This window comes from Hyla sarda, chromosome 1 (assembly GCF_029499605.1).
Source record: "Hyla sarda isolate aHylSar1 chromosome 1, aHylSar1.hap1, whole genome shotgun sequence".
Lineage (NCBI taxonomy): Eukaryota > Metazoa > Chordata > Amphibia > Anura > Hylidae > Hyla > Hyla sarda.
Window position 1 is genome coordinate 61,319,338 of NC_079189.1, and position 17,222 is coordinate 61,336,559.

Genomic DNA, 17,222 nt, shown 5'->3' on the forward strand with positions numbered 1-17,222 from the left:
TCCCTATGGTTTGTGTCAAAGGCTGAGTGGTGTTGACCTAAGAGTTAAAGGGGAACTCCTGTGGAAAAAAAATGCTTTCAAATCAACTGGCGCCAGAAAGTTAAACATATTTGTAAATTACTTCTATTTAAAAATCCTTATCAGCTGCTGTATACTACAGATATATTACAGAGAAATTTGTGAAGTTCTTTCCAGTCTGACAACAGTGCTCTCTGCTGACATCTCTGTCCATGTCAGGAACTGTCCAGAGCAGGAGAGGTTTTCTATGGGGATATGATTCTAATCTGGACAGTTCCTTACACGGACAGAGGTATCAGCAGAGAGCACTGTTGTCAAATTGGAAATAACTTCACAATTTTCTCTGTAGTATACAGCAGCTGATAAGTACTGGAAGCCTTCACATTTTAAGTAATTTACAAATCTGTTCAACTTTCTTTCACCAGTTGATTTGAAAACATTTGTTTTCCACTTGTTTCCACTGGAGTTCCCCTTTAATCTGTGGATCCCACAGATACCCTTTTGTTAAAGCTGTTTCTGCATACAAAGCCAGGATTCCATTAAACAACTTGTAAATTTAGTGAACTCCATTTGCAGATTTTGAACAGTACAGCTTAGGAGTCAGGAGAATGATGATTTGGTCACTGTCTCCTGAAAAAATAATTGCAGAAATAAATATTTAGTGCTTTAGCACAAGTACATGGAACTATTCTGTCTGTAGATATCTGTAGGTATTAAAGGCTCTTAATATCAAGTTCTAAGCATTTAAAGCATTACTGTCATTTACATAAACTTTTCACATGTTGCACAGATATATCAAAAGTTTAGATTGGTCAGGGTTTCAGTGCCGAGGTAGCAGCACACTTCACTCTTTGCCTCACCGGTAGACCGGACTGATTTCAGAACACAGACTTCAATGCCCTTCTCCAGCTATCAGACGGACGGAGCTGCCAACCAGAGAGTGACGCACACAGCCATGTGTTTCCCCCCTGCTATAACTAATGACTGAAGGGGGTTTCCACATTGAGACTCTGACCAATCTTTACATTTTTGACATGCCTGTGCAACATGTTGGAAGTTTATTTAAATGACAGTAATGCTTTAAGACTTTCTTTGATATATCTATGTGATTGGCCTCAGAAAAGATAGATAGATTATACTAAAGGCCAAAATAAAAATTCCTTTACCTGGGTTACAACAGGAGGGCAGGTCACTGCTATATATATATATATATATATATATATATATATATATATATATATATATATATATATATTTATATTTCAGAAGACTTAAAGGTAGGCTGAAAATGTCATAGAGCAGCAGGAAATGCTAGCAGAATGCTTGAGTGTATAGGGAGAGGTATTAGCAGTAGAGGGAAGTGCTCATGGAGCTGTACAAAACTTTGGTGCGACCTCACTTGGAGTATTGTGCGCAGTACTGGAGGCCAAATCTGCAGAAGGATATAGATATTTTGGACAGCGTTCAGAGAAGAGCTACTAAACTAGTCCATGGATTGCAGGATTAAACTTATCAGGAAAGGTTAAAGGATCTTAACATTTATAGAAAGACGAGACAGAGGAAGAAAGACGAGACAGAGTAGATATGATAGAAACTTTTAAATACATAAAGGGAATCAATACAGTTAAAGAGGAGAGTATATTTTAAAAGAAGAAAATTTACCACAAGAGGAAATCGTTTTAATTCACTTCCAGGAAGTGGAAGAGAGAGGTAGTGTCTGGTAACTATAAAAGAAAGTATGCTAAGCGATTGTCTGAGCTAGTGATTGTGTGTCTGTATACAAGAGTGTGAAGTATACAAGTGAGTGTAAGTATAAAAGTGAGAGGGACTTAAAATTAAGGGACTTTAAATTCAGGGAGTTTAATTGAAATATTTGTTTTTTTACTGTTAATTTTGGCAATCCCCAAATCCAGTATGGCCTCCATGTTGGAAAAGGCAGTCCAGTGTGCATCTTGCACAATGTATGCAATCCTTGAACAGCAGTTTGAGGGTGCATATTGTTGTGTGAGATGTGTGCGAGTTGTTCATTTGGAAGACCAGATAATAGATCTAGAGGAGCAACTGGCAACACTGAGATGCATTGACAACTTGGAGAGGAGTCTCCTGCTCACTGAGCAAGTACTCTCTGGGGTAGAGGTGGGGGAGGATAGTGGGACGGAGGTGCAGGACAGTCAGGCAGCTAGCTGGGTTACAGTTAGAAAACAGGGTAGAGGGAAAAGTGTCAGGGAGGCTAGTCCTGAACTGGCACACCCCAACAAGTTTGCCCGGTTGGCAGATGAGGGGGAGGCCATTTCAGAGCTAGCAGTACTGCAGCAGGACTCTGACCGCCAGGGTGGTGTCTGCTCCAGTAAGGAGGGAGGGAAGAGTGCAGGGCAGGCCAGACAGGAACTGATAGTGCGGTACATGGTACATATTGGCACCAATGACAAAATAAGAGGTAGGTGGAGTGTCCTTAACCCCTTTTTGCGTCACCAATTGTACTTTGTAATTACATCACTTATTTTACCATAAAATGTACGGCGCAACCAAACAAATATTATTTATGTGGGAAAATTAAAAAGAAAACCGCAATTTAGCTAATTTTGGAAGGTTTTGTTTTCACGCTGTACACTTTACGGTAAAAATGACATGTTTTCTTTATTCTGTGGGTCAATACAATTAAAATGATACCCATGATTATATTCTTTTCTATAATTATACCGCTTAAAAAAAATCTCAAACCATTTTAGCAAAATTAGTATGTTTGAAATTGCCCTGTTTTGACTACCTATAACCTTCTCACTTTTCCGTATATGGGACAATATGAGGGCTCATTTTTTGCGCCATGATCTGTAGTTTTTATCAGTATCATTTTTGCTTAGGTTTTACTTTTTATAAATTTTTTATAAATATTTTTTGGAATAAAATGTGACAAAAAAGCAGCAATTTTGGACTTTTTTTTTATTTTTTTACATTTACGCCATTCACCGTACAGGATGATTAACAATATATTTTAATAGTTCAGACTTTTACGCATGCGACGATACCAAATATGTGTATTAATTTTTTTTTACGCTTTTTTGGGGGTAAAATGGAAAAACGGATGTTTTACTTTTTTATTGGGGATGGGATTTTTCACATTTTTTTACTTTTTTAATTCACATTTTTTTTTACACTTTTATGTCCCCATAGGAGACTATTCATTGCAATCAGTTGATTGCTAATACTGTGCAGTGCTATGCATAGGACACAGCACTGCTCAGTATTATCGGTGATTTTCTGCTCTGGTCTGCTCGATCTCAGACCAGAGCAGAAGACCCCGGGAGATGGCCGGAGCAAGGTGAGGGGACCTCCGGCCGCCATGCTGGATGATCGGATCCCCGCTGCAGCGCCGCGGGCGATACGATCATCTGTTCAAAGTACCGCAATGCCGCAGATGCCGTGATCTGTATTGACCACGGCATCAGAGGGGTTAATGGCGGACATCGCAGATGTCCACCATTACCGACGGGTCCCCGGCTGCTGATAGCAGCCGGGACCTGCCGGGCATGACGGGCGTGACGCGATCATGTCGGCGCGTAAATGTACGTCATGGTGCTTTAAGTACCACGTCACCATGACACCATGACGTACATCCATTGTCGTTAAGGGGTTAAAAATGATTTCAGGGGCTTAGGCTGCAAGCTTAAGGCAAGGACCTCCAATTTAATATTTTCTGAAATATTACCTGTACCACGAGCCACACCAGAGAGGCAGTGGGAGATCAGGGAGGTAAACAAGTGGCTCAGAAGCTGGTGTAGGAAGGAGGGGTTTGGGTTCATGGAGAACTGGGCCAACTTCTCTGTCGGATATATGCTCTATCGTGGGGATGGGCTGCACCTCAATGGGGAGGCTACAGCTGTGCTTGGGGAGAAGATGGCTAGAAGGGTGGAGAAGTGTTTAAACTAGGGACTGGGGGAGGGAACCTACAACATAGAGGGGGAAGATAGTGTAGATAGAGAGGGGGGACTTATTAATGTACTTGGGGGTAGAGCGGAGGGAGGGGTTAGAATAGTTAATAGGGACATGCTTTATAGGAAGAAAAAACATACACCTTTGACTTGACTTGCATGTTGACTAATGCCAGAAATCTGTCTAATAAAACAGAGGAACTGGAGTGGTTGATGTCTGAGGAAAATTATGACATAGTGGGTATAACAGAGACTTGGTTGGACGATAGCTGTGACTGGGCAGTCAACATACAGGGTTATAGTCTATTCAGGAAGGATCGGCCAAAACGGAAAGTGGGAGGAGTTTGCTTTTATGTAAAGTCAAGTCTGAAGGCTGCACTACGGGAGGATATATGGGAGGGAAACGATAATGTGGAGTCATTATGGGTAGAAATATATGGAGATAAAAAAAAAATTCTGATAGGGGTTTGCTATAAGCCACCAAATATAATGGAAGAGGCATAAGATCAATTACTGAGGCAAATAAACAAGGCAGCAAATCAGAATGAGGTGATAATAATGGTGGACTTTAACTATCCTGATATAAACTGGGAGACTGAGTCCTGTGAATCTCAGACAATTATCTGTCCCAAATGGTGCAGGGCCCGACCAGAGGGGGCGCGCTACTAGACTAAATATTAACCAACAGACCTGACAGAGTAACTAATGTGCAGGTAGAAGGACACCTAGGAAATAGTGATTATAATATAATACCTTATAATTTGTTCTCCAATAAGGGAATCTCGAGAGGGGCCACTAAAACAACGAACTTGAGGTAGGCAAAGTTTGATCAACTCAGAGAAGCCCTTAACAATATAAATTGGGATAATGTCCTGAAAAACAAGAATACTGACACTAAATTGGAGACTTTTAAAAATATCTTAAATTCTCACTGTAAGATGTATATACCTTACGGAAATAAAATGGTCAGAAATTAAAGAAAACCAATATGGATGAATAACTATTTTAAGGGGGCAATAAATGACAAAAATAAAGCATTTAATCTACTAAAACAGGAAGGCAGTGAAGAAGCATTAAAAAGCTATAGAGAAAAATGTAAAACATGTAAAAAACAGATAAAAGCCGCAAAAATAGAGACAGAAAGACTTATTGCCAAAGAGAGTAAAACTATCCCCAAAATGTTCTTTAACTATATAAATAGCAAAAAGTTTAAAAATGAAAGTGTTGGCCCTTTATAAAATGATAAAGAAGAAATTATAAACAGGGATCAGGAAAAAGCAAATATATTAAACAAAGTCTTCTCAAATTCTTCTCCACTGAGGAAAATTAAATGCCAGGTAAAATACAGCAAGATAAGGTAAACTCCACAGTACAGGTCACCTGTACTTTCGCCTACAAAAAATCAAAACAGACAAATTGCCAAGTCCACATGGCATTCACCCCTGTGTTCTAAAGGAATTAAGTAATGTCATAGACAGACCCCTATTTTTAATATTCAGGGACTCTATAGTAACAGGGACTGTCCCCCAGGACAGGCGCATGGCAAATGTGGTGCCAAATGTGTACGCCCTGCATCCCCGATCCTTAAGGACTCAGGGCGTACCTGTACGCCCTGGTCCCGTTTACAGAATAAAGTATGCTTGTAACCGTATGGACCTACAGAATAAAGATAAGGTGTCATTTTTACCAAATATTGCACTGGCATTTTTTTTAATTTCACTCCAAAAATATATTTTTTTTGTTTCGCCGCAGGTTATATTATAAAATAAGTGATGTCATTGCAAAGTACAATTGGTGATGCAAAAAACAAGCCCTTATATGGGTCTGTAGGTGCAGAATTTAAAGCATTATGATTTTTAGAAAGAAAGGAGGAAAAAGCGAAAATGCTAAAATGAAAATGTGCTGAGTTCTTAAGGTGAAAACAGGTTGAGTCCCTAAGGGGTTAAAAAGGGGTCAAAAGGTGACCCCAGGAATTATAGACCTGTTAGTTTAACCTCTGTTGAATGTAAATTGTTTAAGGGTTTTATTTGGAGTATCTTAATAAAAATAAATGTATGACCCAGTATCAGCATGGCTTCATGAGGGACCGGTCCTGTCAAACTAACCTGATCAGCTTTTATGAGGAGGTGAGCTCCATACTGGACCTGGGGGAATTGCTGGATGTCGTATATCTGGGATTTTCCAAAGTATTTGATACGGTGCCACATAAAAGGTTCAATAGGTACAACAGGTGCGGCACAGCTCACTCGATTGCCCCTCCCGCTCACGGACCGGACCGGACCTCAGTCCATATAATAGTAGAAAGAAATGGAGTTGTCCAGAGCAGGATATCAAGCAATGCAATATTTATTCAGCGGTAACTGTGGGTGATGACAAGGTGACGCGTTTCAGCTGCACTCAGCAGCCTTAGTCATACAAAACAATAGTGCAAATGGCTCGCTTATATGGGGGTGAAAAGATTGGGTCCGCCCTGATGGGAGTTTTCACTGGGCTTAACCCATTATTCACCTCCATCCAGCAAGTATAATACATATAGTAAAAAACGCACATATAATGTGAACAATAGTCAACATATTAAAACGCTTGAATTACAAGCAATGATGTAGAAAAAAAACATACGTTAATACTAAAAATACAAAAGCAAATTACAAAATGTCAGATGACATATATACATGTGCGATCCCAAAATGGAAAAGGAAAAGACAGGGGGGAAATTTCCAAAAATAGAAAAATCTATATAGAGATAGCCCTATATAATATCATATGAATCTAAATGAATTCAAGTGACCTATATGGCTGTATATATTACCATAGGGCATGAAAAGCATAAGTTCGAAAAAATTTTTTGTTTCTTTTTTATGTTTATTATATTCCAATTATATAATAGGATCGCAAATGGATATACGGAACAGTTGAATTATCTCAAACATATCCCCACATGTGGTATGAATATTGTTTAATGCTCAGTTATATATATACTATTAATTATCAATTGTCACATGTGCGGGAAATGATTGTGGGGAAGAGAATTTGTCTATGTATATAAAAATAAATATATGTAAAATTGTCCCCCCAAAACTCCAAGAGAGACCAAAAATATTTAGTTCCATACACAAACAACAGCAAATCAGTAATGGAGAATGACATCTTGTCTTAAATTTAAACCAAGGGGACACCTAGTTTGAAGTTTGATGATCCAGAAGACTTCTCTATCCAATAATTTTTGCTTAATATTGCCTCCTCTAATATTATTGGTGACCCTCTCAATCCCCTGGAGGCTGAGACCAGAAAAATCACCCTCATGTTTCTCGGCAAAATGCTTACTGACCATGGAAAGATGTCGGGTCTGGAAATGGGGGATGTCCGACAGGTGTTTTCTGGTCCTAGTCTTCAGGGGATTGGAGGTGCACCCCACATACTGTAACTGGCAGATGTTGCATGTCATTAAATAAACCACATGACTCGTGTTGCAATTAATATATTCTGACATGCCAAATGTTTCTCCAGTTACTGTGGACATAAAGGTTTTGGAATTCTTCATGATTTTACAACAAATACATTTTAGATGTCCACATTTGAAATTGCCCTTGGTATTCAGCCAAGTTGGTTTTTTGATTTCACCAGAAATGAACAAGCTCGGGGAAACACATTGGCCAATGGTTCTGGCCCTCCGTGACACAAATTTATACCCATGTTCAAAAATTTTTATATATTGGCTATCATTAACTACCATTGGTAAATATTTCTCAATTATTTTACATATTGGTTTGAAATCTTGGCTATAATTTGTGGAAAAAACAAGGGGTTTAGCTTCACTATTATTTTTAGGAACTTGTGATAATGGCTTTTTGATGCCATATACCAAGTCAGACCTATTTTTTCTCCTAGCAATGTCCTTGGCTCGGTTCAATGACCAAGTCTGGTAACCTCTTTCACCCAGCCTCATTGATATATCCTCCGCCTCTTTTTCGAACAGCTCCAATGTGGAGTTGTTCCTCCTGGCTCTAATCATTTCTCCTACCGGGAGATTCTTGACCACATGCGGTGGGTGGCACGATGTTGCCTGCAAAATCGAATTGGTAGCTAATTCTTTACGGTATGTTAAGGTGGTGACCCTATAATTCAAAGGATCACCTCTCAATGTCAGATCCAAGAAACTAACCTCATGTTCCTCACTATGAAGTGTGAATCTGAGGTTACAAGGATTCTGATTGAGGTACAGTCCAAACTGCTGCATGGTCGGCATAGACGACCCCCCGATAAACAGGAGGTCGTCTATGTACCGGCCATACCACAGGATGTGCTCCCCAAATGGATTGTCATGAGAAAAAAGAAAATTTCTTTCCCACCAACACATATATATGTTTGCCAATGAAGGCGAGAATCATGCTCTTTCGATTTCTACAGAACCATGTTGGATGTTAATCGTTTTGTCCGCTCCATTACGGTGCGAAAACATTTTGCCAAGATTCAGGATCAGAGATCCACTCAGGAACTTGTGCTGGACTTGGGGAGGGAGGGGGAGGCGGGAGGCGGTGGGAGTCTGGACACGGGTGACCATGATTTTTCTGATTACTTTTTTGATTCGAATACAGCATTCATATCTGTACCAACTGTCGATCATGATGTTTCCCTCATGGTACCCCAGTATCCCACCCATGGTGGTGTTTCCGACAGAGTGGAGGGATTCTCTTTCCGGGACCTCTCCACTCTCTCGGAATTACAACAATTGACCACATCTAGAAATCATGTAGAACCTTCCTTCCCTACCCCCAACCCCGAATTTTATCCCATCATGTCCCGCACACCTGTATTGGAACAATTTCAGAATTTAGTAGAAAGGGATTTATACAAATTATCTCGAAATGTCAAAATAATGAAACATAATTTAACAAAATGTGAAAAAGTGGCTCTGAAAGAATTGTCTGAAACCAGAGATATAGTGATTCGCGGAGCGGACAAAGGTGGAGGGGTTGTTGTATTGGATTCTAAATTATATAGAAAGCTCAATATGGACATTTTGTCGGATATAAATACATACAGAGTATTAAAAATGAATCCAACACCACAATTCAAATTGGTATTATACAATCTGGTAGATTTGGGAGTAAAAGATGGCCATTTCACGTCCAAGGAGGCAGATTATATTAAAATAACTAATCCCGTCATGGCAATTTTTCATTCGCTCCCTAAAATCCATAAGAATACATTTCCTCCCCAGATGCGTCCTATTGTAGCGGGGATTGGCTCTCTCAATGAGAGACTCTGTGAGTGGGTCGATTCCAGACTTCAGCCGTTGGTCCCTCTCATCCCGGGTTTCCTCCAAGACACCAGGGATGTCCTGGTTGCCATGGACAACATCCGGTGGGAACCCGGGATGAGATGGATAACAGCTGACGTCACCGCTCTGTATTCCGTGATTCCCCACAAGGAGGCATTGATTGCCCTGAGATGGTTTTTGTCCATTTATGCCCCATACTCCGGTGACCTGCAGAACTTCATTATTTTGGTGGTGGAATATTTACTTACCCACAATTTTTTTATGTTCGATGGAGAGTATTTTCTGCAGATCACCGGAGCATCTATGGGTGCTAAATTCTCGCCTTCATTGGCAAACATATATATGTGTTGGTGGGAAAGAAATTTTCTTTTTTCTCATGACAATCCATTTGGGGAGCACATCCTGTGGTATGGCCGGTACATAGACGACCTCCTGTTTATCGGGGGGTCGTCTATGCCGACCATGCAGCAGTTTGGACTGTACCTCAATCAGAATCCTTGTAACCTCAGATTCACACTTCATAGTGAGGAACATGAGGTTAGTTTCTTGGATCTGACATTGAGAGGTGATCCTTTGAATTATAGGGTCACCACCTTAACATACCGTAAAGAATTAGCTACCAATTCGATTTTGCAGGCAACATCGTGCCACCCACCGCATGTGGTCAAGAATCTCCCGGTAGGAGAAATGATTAGAGCCAGGAGGAACAACTCCACATTGGAGCTGTTCGAAAAAGAGGCGGAGGATATATCAATGAGGCTGGGTGAAAGAGGTTACCAGACTTGGTCATTGAACCGAGCCAAGGACATTGCTAGGAGAAAAAATAGGTCTGACTTGGTATATGGCATCAAAAAGCCATTATCACAAGTTCCTAAAAATAATAGTGAAGCTAAACCCCTTGTTTTTTCCACAAATTATAGCCAAGATTTCAAACCAATATGTAAAATAATTGAGAAATATTTACCAATGGTAGTTAATGATAGCCAATATATAAAAATTTTTGAACATGGGTATAAATTTGTGTCACGGAGGGCCAGAACCATTGGCCAATGTGTTTCCCCGAGCTTGTTCATTTCTGGTGAAATCAAAAAACCAACTTGGCTGAATACCAAGGGCAATTTCAAATGTGGACATCTAAAATGTATTTGTTGTAAAATCATGAAGAATTCCAAAACCTTTATGTCCACAGTAACTGGAGAAACATTTGGCATGTCAGAATATATTAATTGCAACACGAGTCATGTGGTTTATTTAATGACATGCAACATCTGCCAGTTACAGTATGTGGGGTGCACCTCCAATCCCCTGAAGACTAGGACCAGAAAACACCTGTCGGACATCCCCCATTTCCAGACCCGACATCTTTCCATGGTCAGTAAGCATTTTGCCGAGAAACATGAGGGTGATTTTTCTGGTCTCAGCCTCCAGGGGATTGAGAGGGTCACCAATAATATTAGAGGAGGCAATATTAAGCAAAAATTATTGGATAGAGAAGTCTTCTGGATCATCAAACTTCAAACTAGGTGTCCCCTTGGTTTAAATTTAAGACAAGATGTCATTCTCCATTACTGATTTGCTGTTGTTTGTGTATGGAACTAAATATTTTTGGTCTCTCTTGGAGTTTTGGGGGGACAATTTTACATATATTTATTTTTATATACATAGACAAATTCTCTTCCCCACAATCATTTCCCGCACATGTGACAATTGATAATTAATAGTATATATATAACTGAGCATTAAACAATATTCATACCACATGTGGGGATATGTTTGAGATAATTCAACTGTTCCGTATATCCATTTGCGATCCTATTATATAATTGGAATATAATAAACATAAAAAAGAAACAAAAAATTTTTTCGAACTTATGCTTTTCATGCCCTATGGTAATATATACAGCCATATAGGTCACTTGAATTCATTTAGATTCATATGATATTATATAGGGCTATCTCTATATAGATTTTTCTATTTTTGGAAATTTCCCCCCTGTCTTTTCCTTTTCCATTTTGGGATCGCACATGTATATATGTCATCTGACATTTTGTAATTTGCTTTTGTATTTTTAGTATTAACGTATGTTTTTTTTCTACATCATTGCTTGTAATTCAAGCGTTTTAATATGTTGACTATTGTTCACATTATATGTGCGTTTTTTACTATATGTATTATACTTGCTGGATGGAGGTGAATAATGGGTTAAGCCCAGTGAAAACTCCCATCAGGGCGGACCCAATCTTTTCACCCCCATATAAGCGAGCCATTTGCACTATTGTTTTGTATGACTAAGGCTGCTGAGTGCAGCTGAAACGCGTCACCTTGTCATCACCCACAGTTACCGCTGAATAAATATTGCATTGCTTGATATCCTGCTCTGGACAACTCCATTTCTTTCCACATAAAAGGTTGGTACATAAAATGAGAAGGATTGGGCTGGGTGAAAATTTGTGCACGTGGGTAAGTAACTGGCTCAGTGATAGGAAACAGAGGGTGGTTCTTAATGGTACTTATTCTGATTGGGTGACTGTTACTAGTGGGGTACCACAGGGGTCAGTCTTGGGTTCTATTCTATTTAATATATTTATTAATGACTTTGTTAGAGGGGATGAATAGTAAAGTAGCAATCTTTTTTTTATTTTTATTGTATACCGCCCTCCCTCCCGCCTCCCTGTGTGGGAAAAAAGAAAAAAGAAAAAAAAAAGGGAATAACCAAGTTGAGGAATACCCCCATCATAACACCTATTTATAATTATGAATAACCAAACTACCATTTACCCCATACCCTCTCAAATTCTTTGTTTCTTCTTTGACTTAACTATTCTGAATCTTTCATAGTTTTTAATCCTCTCCACCAAACATAACCACTGTTCAGTATATGGGGGGGGGGTTAGGATCAATCCACATTCGTACTATTTAGCAAGCATTCCTACTTTCAACAATAGATCCTTCAAGCTCCCAAAGTCATTCATATCTCCTAATATAGCCGACTTAATACCCAAACGTATTGTCTTCATAATTTTTTTCCCCAGACATTCCTCTATATGCACCCAGAAACCTATCACCTTTTTACAGCTCCATATCAAGTGTATACAATTTGCTTTATCTTTTGAGCACTTTGGACAAATAGAGTCTTGGCTACAACCAATCGACTCAAGGAACATAGGGAAATAATATAGTCTATTATTAACTGTAAGTACTGGAATTTTTTATTCGAGGACCCCAGCACGACATTGTTCAAGATTTTTCCCATGTAGAACCTGCCTGGGGACCTATATCTCTCTCCCATTTATTTTTAATCTGATCTTGAAAGATGGATGAAGTTTCCTGAATTAAACCCTTGTAAATATTTCTCAGGGACTTCATTGTGCTCTGTGGTTGCATAATATACATAAAAAGTTTATGTGTTCCTATAATAAATTCATCTCTATCACTTGTGTATCTATCTGCTTCCCTTAATTGAAAATAGAAAAATTCCTTCCCTTCCCCAATATTATATTCTAACCTCAAATCCCCCTGATTATAGAGCTGATGTGCAAATTCAATACCCCTTTGTACCCAAAATTGCTTTTCCAAACCTCTATTAAATTCACTAAATTTGTAACTCCCCCAAATCCTCGTGCATCCAAAACTGTGTCTTATTCCACAAATGCATTTTATTTCATTCCAAACTTTATAATATATCTCAAATATTGAGAAAAATTTAAGTGAGTGCTCCCTCGGTTGTGACTCCACAATTTCAAACATGTTTCTATAATCCCTTGAGTAAAAATGTATCATAGGTTCCAAGATACTATTCTTAGTACCTTGCTTTATTTCCTTTACTTTTGCCACCAGGAGATAAAATTTTAAGTTCGGTAATGCCCATCCTCCTTTCCCTTTTGGAAATGTAAGAGATGAGTATTTTATTCTTACTTGACCCCGTTCCCATATTAGTCTATTATGAATTGCTTCTAAACCTTTAAACCAAGAATCTGGTACCCATACCGGAGCAGCCCAAATTACATACGAAATCTGTGGTAAGAAGATCATTTTTAATGCCGCCACTCGATCTGCCTGTGATAACAGTAATTTACACCATATATTTACTTTTTTCTTGATTTTTTTCCTTCAAAAGTTTAACCCCTTCATGACCCAGCCCATTTTTACCTTCATGACCTGGGCATTTTTTGAAAATCTGACCACTGTCACTTTAAACATTAATAACTTTGGAATGCTTTTATTTATCATTCTGATTCCGAGATTGTTTTTTCGTGACATATTCTACTTTATGTTATTGGTAAAATTTCACTGATATTTGCATCCTTTCTTGGTAAAAAATCTAAAAATTTCATGAAAATTTTGAAAATGTTGCGTTTTTCTAACTTTGAAAGTCTCTGCTTCAAAGGAAAATGGATATTCCAAATAAATGACATATTGATTCACATATACAATATGTCTACTTTGTGTTTGCATAAAAAAATTGACAAGTTTTTACTTTTGGAGGGCACCAGAGGGCTTCAAAATGACATTCAGTAAGTGTTTTAACCCTTTAGGTGTTTCACAGGAATAGCAGCAAAGTGAAGGAGAAAATTCGAAATCTTCATTTTTTACACTCGCATTTTCTTGTAGACCCAATTTTTGAATTTTTACAAGGGGTAAAAGGAGAGAAATCACCCTAAAATTTGTAACCCAATTTCTCTCGAGTAAGGAAATACCTCATATGCGTATGTAAAGTGTTCGGCGGGCGCAGTAGAGGGCTCAGAAGGGAAGGAGCGACAATGGGATTTTGGAGAGTGAGTTTTTCTGAAAGGGTTTTTGGGGGACATGTCCCATTTAGGAAGCCCCTATGGTGCCAGAACAGTGGACCCCCCCACATGTGACCCCATTTTGGAAACTATACCCCTCATGGAATTTAATAAGGGGTGCAGTGAGCATTTACACCCCACTGGCGTTTGACAGATATTTGAAACAGTGGACTGTGCAAATCAAAAATTTTATTTTTCATTTTCACAGACCACTGTTCCAAAAATCTGTCATACACCAGTGGGGTGTAAATGCTCACTGCACCCCTTATTAAATTCCGTGAGGGGTGTAGTTTCCAAAATGGGGTCACATATGGATATTTATTGTTTTGCGTTTGCCAGAACTGCTGTAACAATCAGCCACCCCTGTGCAAATCGCCTCAAATGTACATGGCGCACTCTCCCTTCTGGGCCTTGTTGTGCGCCCCCAGAGCACTTTGCGCCCACATATGGGGTATCTCCGTAGTCGGGAGAAATTGCGTTACAAATTTTGGGGGTCTTTTTTCCCTTTTACCTCTTGTGAAAATGAAAAGTATAGGGCAACACCAGCATGTCAGTGTAAAAAAATTATTTTTTTACACTAACATGCTGGAGTAGACCCCAACTTCACCTTTTCTTAAGGGGTTAAAGAAGAAAAAGCCCCCCAAAATTTGTAAGGCAATTTCTCTCGAGTATGGCGATACCCCATATGTGTCCCAAAACTGTTGCCCTGAAATACGACAGGGCTCCAAAGTGAGAGAGCACCATGCGCATTTGAGGCCTGAATTAGGGATTTGCATAGGGGTATTATATGCCAATGATTCCCAAACAGGGTGCCTCCAGCTGTTGCAAAACTCCCAGCATGCCTGGACAGTCAATGGCTGTCCGGCAATACTGGGAGTTATTATTTTGCAACAGCTGGAGGCTCCGTTTTGGAAACAGTAGCGTACCAGACGTTTTTCATTTTTTTGGGGGAGGGGGGCTGTGTAGGGGTAAGTGTATATTTAGTGTTTTTTACTTTTTATTTTAGGTTAGTGTTAGTGTAGTGTAGTGTTTTTAGGGTACAGTCACATGGGCAGAGGTTCACAGCAAGTTTGCCGCTGGAAGTTTGAGCTGCAGCGCAAAATTTGCGCCATCTCAAACTTGCAGCACTCACTGTAAACTTACGCCCATGTGAGTGTACCCTGTACATTCACATTGGGGGGGGGGGGGGGGGCAAACATCCAGCTGTTGTAAACTCCGAGCATGCCCTTTGGCTGTCCGTGCATGCTGGGAGTTGTAGTTTTGCAACAGCTGGAGGAACGCTGGTTTGGAAACACTAAGTTAAGTAATAAACTTTCAAGTGTTTTGCAACCAAACTTAGTGTTTCCAAACCAGTGTGCCTCCAGCTGTTGCAAAACTACAACTCCCAGCATGCATGGTCTGTCAGTGCATGCTGGGAGTTATAGTTTTGCAACAATTGCAACAGCTGGAGGCACTGAGGTAGGAAACGGACAATGTTTCCCAACTAGTGTGCCTCCAGTTGTTGCAAAACTACAACTCCCAGCATGCCCAGACTGCCCAGGCATGCTGGAAGTTGTAGTTCGGCAATATCTGAAGGATCAGATGTTGCCGAACTACAACTTCCAGCATGCTTGGGCAGTCTGGGCATGCTGGGAGTTGTAGTTTTGCAACATCTGGAGGTCCAAAGTTTGGAGACCACTGTATAATGGTCTCCAATCTGTGCTCTTCCAGATGTTAGAGAACTACAACTCCCAGCATGCCTGGACAGACTGAGCATGCTGAGATTTGTAGTTTTTCAACATCTGGAAGAGCACAGATTGGAGACCATTATACAGTGGTCTCCAAACTGTGGACCTCCAGATGTTGCAAAACTACAACTCCCAGCATGCCCAGAAAGCCAAAGGCTGTCTGGGCATGCTGGGAGTTGCAGTTTTGAAACTCTCAGAGGCAGCAGTGAGATCGCTTTACGGCGATCTCACTGCTGCCAATGAAGATGCCGCACTGCTGCCGGAAACTCACCTCCGGGACGCAGCGCAGCCGGGACCGCCTGGAGGACGTCGGGACCGCCGGGACCACTCGGGACACCGCTCGGACGGGTAAGTGATGCCGGGGGACGGGTCAGGGACACTTAGCAGAGCGGTGTGTGTCCCGATCCCCGTGATCGGGACTCACACACCGCGCTGCTAAGTATTTTCATAGCGAAACGCTGCTATCAGCTAGTCAGATTTGACCAGCTGATAGCAGCGATCGCTGGGGGGGGTGGGGGATGAAACCCCCCGTGGTCGCACGGTAAGATGGCTGGCTATCAGTGATAGCCACCATCTTTCCGGGCGCTGCGGGGTGCCGCGAGTAGCGGCAGTGATGTTCATGACGTACCTGTATGTCATGGGTCGGGAACACCTTGCCATCCATGACGTACGGGTATGTCATAGGTCGGGAAGGGGTTAATGTTTGCATCCAAAAGTAGCAATCTTTGCAGATGATACTAAACTCTGTAAAGCGGTAAACACTATAGAGGATAGTCCACTATTAAAAATGGATCTGGATAGGTTGGAGGTTTGGGCTGGGAAGTGGCAGATGAGGTTCAACAATAGGGGCATAGATGCCCACGACAAGGAAATAATTCTACCGCTGTACAAATCACTAGTCAGACCACACATAGAATACTGTGGACAGTACTGGGCACCAGTGTACAAGGAAGATATAGTGGAGCTGGAGAGGGTTCAAAGACGGGCAACCAGAGTAATACGGGGAATGGGAGGACTACAGTACCCAGAAAGATTATCAGAATTAGGGTTGTTTAGTTCAGAAAAAAGAAGGCTTAGGGGAGACCTAATAACTATGTATAAATATATCAGGGGACAGTACAGAGATCTCTCCCATGATCTATTTATACCCAGGACTGTATCTATAACAAGGGGGCATCCTCCACGTCTAGAGGAAAGAAGGTTTCTACACCAGCACAGATGGGGGTTCTTTACTGTAAGAGCAGTGAGACTGTGGAATTCTCTGCCAGAGGAGGTGGTCATGGTGAACTCGGTAAAATAATTTTAAAGGGGTCTGGATGCATTTTTGGTGAGTAATAACATTACAGGTTATGGATTCTAGATCTATAGGGGCAGAAAGTTGACCAGGGATCTATTCTGATGCCATATTTGGAGTCGGGAAGGAATTTTTACCTCTAGTATGAGGGTTTTTTGCCTTCCTCTGGATCAACTCAGTAGGGA